Source organism: Conger conger, chromosome 10, assembly GCF_963514075.1.
Source record: "Conger conger chromosome 10, fConCon1.1, whole genome shotgun sequence".
NCBI classification, from domain to species: Eukaryota; Metazoa; Chordata; class Actinopteri; order Anguilliformes; family Congridae; genus Conger; species Conger conger.
Genome location: NC_083769.1, coordinates 41220421 through 41225290, shown reverse-complemented (window position 1 = coordinate 41225290; position 4870 = coordinate 41220421). Strand labels below are relative to the sequence as shown.

The window sequence follows — 4870 nt, the reverse complement described above, 5'->3', positions numbered from 1 at the left end:
CATGTTCAGAATGGTTATACAGTGATGCCTCATGTTTTATTTTTTTTAATGGACGGTTATTAACATGAATATAGTCAGTGACATGGATTAGCAGACCCTGAGGGCCGTACCTGAGAGACTGGGACCAGTATGAACCAGTGTGTGCTGTAGGGACAGAGGAGAGCGGTGTGATTGACAGTTACACGGACAGGTGGGGCGGGGGTGGGGGGTTGGGGGGGGGCGGGAAGCCTGTGTGACCTTTGACCCTGCGGACACAAACGGGAGGTGGATTCGGGCGTGGCATGCGATGCGTATGGAGGATCCGGTAATGTTTAATTCTGGCCTTCCCACCAGTAGAGTTTAAGTGTGCGGCTTCCTACCGGTAACTAGTGGCCAGCTGGTGATTGTGAAAATGTATAAACTCCTGATATCAAAAATAAATGTACATAATTGTAATAAATCTGGGTTAACACAGTCGACTACATTGGTAGACTGTTTTTTCATAATAAAATCTTAATTTCAACTGTCTGTATTTGGAAAATCTCATGAATTATTTTGCCAAACTGTCTTTTAATTCTTTGTTGCGAATTCTGCACACACATCTGAAATGCGGTATGTTGACGCACAACCAACAAAGCCGTGTTCAAAAGCAGCATCGTGTGGCTTTGGTTTTTTAACTTTAAATCTTTAATGCTCACACGTTTATTTAGAACCTATCATTGCGTGTATTCACCTATAAAAACCTTTAATGTATTGAAGACAAGGCTTGCCTCCAAAACTGAATTATGTGCACGGAGGTGCATTTGCGATCCAGCTTTTTAATGGTGGAGTTGTCGCTTCCCTTTAAAATTTAATTGTGATCAGCACTCTTCCTGTCATTTTCAATGGGATCTCTGTTAAGAGTATTTAAATCAATAAACTTTGCTCCTAAAACAGCATTCTTAAGAGAAAGACATTCCACTAAAGTAAGCAGTACGAATATTCCAGTGCATTATCAAGTTTATGAATTTAATTTGTCTGTCAGGGTCTTAATGATCGATAGCGTTGCACATATTGATGTGGTGTATAAACTTCTCAAAGGTTCGATACCGCATCCCTTTGTAATCCATTAACCTCTCCCAGGAGTTCAGGCCTACCTGAGATTTATAGGAGCTCCTGTAATAAATGCACTTGTACATCATTTAGGGCCCGGTGGGACCCGCCGTGAGTTCTCGCCTGGAAAGGCCTGTCTGCACAGAATGCACGTCTTTTCTCCCGTTTCGGGCATCCGCGAGCCACCCTGGCTCCAGCAGGACCAGCTCCGCGGATCATTTAAAGCAGGAAGTAGGCAACGGCCCCACTCCGATTAATGTGAGCGGGGCTTTATTACAGGGCCAGCAAACGTTGAGAAGAAAAACCCCGTGGCCCCTTTGTGATGACGGCGTTTTTCCCAGAAAAGGCAGCGTAAAATGGCGGTACTGTGAAAGGGATTGTGGGGTTTGGACGCGTACCTCCCGCGCTGGCTCGTCCCGCTCAGAGCTGTAACCTCATCAATCTGCGGGCTAAACGGGGAGCACTCAATAGGGTAGCGTATCGACGTGCCCCGAACGCCTATTGTTCTCCTGAACTGAACACTCAGCAGGTTAGAAGGCTGAGTCTCCCCCCACCCCCCCACCCCCTCCGTCCCTCACGGATCAATGCGAGGGTAGTTATCCCGTTTCGCCCTGGGAGAGGGTCCGCTGGCTTCGGCCGCCGACGCTGGGGTGTGGTGGGGGCTTCCTCCAGGGTCTCCACACCCCAACCTCCCCCACCCTGGTGGCTGGCTGACACTGGGGTGTGGTGGGGGCTACCTCCAGGGTCTCCACACCCCAACCTCCCCCACCCTGGTGGCTGGCTGACACTGGGGTGTGGTGGGGGCTTCCTCCAGGGTCTCCACACCCCAACCTCCCCCACCCTGGTGGCTGGCCGATTCTGGGGTGTGGTGGGGGCTACCTCCAGGGTCTCCACACCCCAACCTCCCCCACCCTGGTGGCTGGCCGATTCTGGGGTGTGGTGGGGGCTACCTCCAGGGTCTCTACACCCCAACCTCCCCCACCCTGGTGGCTGGCCGATTCTGGGATGTGGTGGGGGCTTCCTCCAGGGTCTCCACACCCCAACCTCCCCCACCCTGGTGACCGGGCGGAGGGGCTGCTAAAGGGACCGGCCCTGCTTGGGAAAAGGTCAGGGAAAATGGTCCAGGAGTCAGGAGCTCACAGCGGGCTGTGGACTGGCCTCCCCTTCCCCCGGGGGTAAGATGGATGGGTGTGAGTGAAAAATTCCGGGGCCCGTTTGATGTGGAGTGGGGCGTGTGGCAGGCCCTCCCGGGGCCCGGAGTGGCATCGGATACCACGGGGAGTTTCTCTCCGCTGGGAATATCCCACCACCCATGGGAATTCACCACCGGACACACGCTACGGGGAGAAAAATACAGTCCTGGAGCGGTATTATTCAAACGGGGGAAAGGATATAACCATGACTGTTCATCACATTTCTGTTTGCAAATTTCAGTGTTGTGGTTGTCTGTTTTATAGTTTTATCATTAAGGTCCATTTCAGCTCAAACACCAAGCATAGAAAATACTACTGCACAAAGAAGAAGAAAAAAAACATTGGCCATGTCTTAAAGGTCAAAGGTGTGTTCAAAAAGCAACGCTCTGTTCATTTCCTCCTCGTATTGACAGCAGCTGTTGAAAGTGTCGCATCACAGCGACAACAGCAGACGTTTGGAGGGTTATTTGCAAAAACTGCATTTTATTTGCAAAAACAGCATCACAGGAACAGCAGCAGACATTTGGAGGGTTATTTGCAAAAAAAGCATTTCCTCCCTGCAAGAAAAAAAAAAAAAAAAAAAAAACCCATCTGCATGTTTGAGAGGCAGTTCCTGGTTGCACTTTGAGCCGGGGTGAAGCGGCTTTCTGCAGAATTAACGCAAAGTCATTGCAGTTCTTTTTTTTTTTTTTTTTTTTTGCCATTTTTAGTTTCAGGTGTCTCGCGGCAGGAAGTGGAGCCGTGCTAACCTGCAGGTTATGAGTGCAGCGCTACTGTGAGTGCCCTCTCTGTGGTGCTAGCATTAGCGGCTGTTGCTGGAGCAGAGGCCCTCTCTGTGCTGCTAGCGTTAGCGGCTGTTGCTGGAGCAGAGGCCCTCTCTGCGGTGCTAGCGTTAGCGGCTGTTGCTGGAGCAGAGGCCCTCTCTGTGGTGCTAGCGTTAGCGGCTGTTGCTGGAGCAGAGGCCCTCTCTGTGCTGCTAGCGTTAGCGGCTGTTGCTGGAGCAGAGGCCCTCTCTGTGGTGCTAGCGTTAGCGGCTGTTGCTGGAGCAGAGGCCCTCTCTGTGGTGCTAGCGTTAGCGGCTGTTGCTGGAGCAGAGGCCCTCTCTGTGCTGCTAGCGTTAGCGGCTGTTGCTGGAGCAGAGGCCCTCTCTGTGGTGCTAGCTTTAGCGGCTGTTGCTGGAGCAGAGGCCCTCTCTGTGGTGCTAGCGTTAGCGGCTGTTGCTGGAGCAGAGGCCCTCTCTGTGGTGCTAGCGTTAGCGCTGAACGAGCAAGCGTGCGCTGAGGCAAGGTCAGGAGAGCTGCCCGTGTTCGGCTTCCGTCCCCGGCCCCCGGAACGCTGCGGACTCATAAAGCACTTTGTCATCACCCGTTATATAAACGCCACAATCGAGCGGCTCGCCTTTCCCCCCCCCTCCTCTGTGTGGGCCCGTGTCATCTGATGTCCTCCTGGCCCCGTTTCAAGTTTAAACGGATCAAATATTCACCTGCCCCCCCCTCTCCCACCCCCTCTGTCGTGTGGGGCACGCGTACGGGAATGGCGGTCCGCGGGAGAGAGAGGGGGGTGAGGCGGGGCTGCTACCCGGCAGGTTGGTGAAAGTGTTGAAACCCTTTGGGAAGAGGGAAAAAAAGAAAAAAGTGTAAAAACAATAGCAGCCTGTAAAAGAGCGTAATAAATCTGGCCGGTCGCCCCTGGAAGGGGGAATGCGGGAGACGGTGTTTATGAATTGCCCTGTAATGAGGCATCAGGACACGGCGGATACGGGCGCGCGGAGGGAGAAAAATGCCCTGCCTCGCGCGGGGCCTCTCCCCGCCTGTTGAGCGCTCACCACTGCGGGCGCTGCCGGGGCAACAGGTGCGCGGAGCGACGGCCGCGCAAATTAGACAAACGGCTCCTGAGAGAGGAGCACCTGGAGCTCCACACGCGCAGGAGCAGGGCTGTGTGGGAGGAAGTGCCACCTCTCTCCCTCTCTCTCTCACTCTCTCCCTCTCTCACTCTCTTTCTCTCTCTCTCACTCTCCCTCTCTCTCCCTCTCTTTCTCTCTCTCCTTCTCTATCTCTCTCTCACTCTCTCTCTCACTCTCCCTCTCTTTCTCTCTCCCTCTCTCCCTCTTTCCATTTCCCTCTCTCACTCTCCCTCTCTCTCTCTCCCTCTCTCTCTCCCTCTCCCTCACTCTCTCCCCCTCTCCCTCTCCCTTTCTCTCCCTTTCCCTTTCCCTCTATCTCTCCCTCTTTACTTTTCCCTCTATCTTTCTCCCTCTTTACCTTTCCTTCTCTTTCTCTTGCTGTCTTTCCTGCCCCTTTTCTTTTTTCTCTCCCTTTTCTTCTCTCATTTTCTTTCTCTTGCTTTTATTTCTCTTTTGCTCTTTCTTTCACACTCAAATGTGAACAGTACATTGTCAAGACCATTTCCTATCCATGATGATCCCTATGCTGTATATTTCCTAATGCGTTTCCTTCTCATTTTCAGTGCCAATGTCTGTCCCTTCCTCTAAGTATTCACATGAAACACTTTTTTTGTGAACATTTCCCTGTGTATGCAATACAAGACGACACTTGTATTTTTGTGCACCTTACAGGACAAAAAAAATAAATAGAGGGGCTGATGAG

General features: G+C 52.1%; 1 protein-coding gene across 1 annotated transcript in view; it reads left to right on the top strand.

The window, feature by feature from the left end:
* pex14 (peroxisomal biogenesis factor 14) overlaps window positions 1–191 on the top strand; it is an 85267-nt gene extending 85076 nt beyond the window's left edge. Inside the window, exon 10 of the mRNA XM_061257814.1 lies at window positions 1–191. This exon is cut by the window's left edge and continues 783 nt beyond it. The gene's annotated coding sequence lies outside the window, so the exon portion shown is untranslated.
* The last annotated feature ends 4679 nt before the right edge of the window (window positions 192–4870 follow it).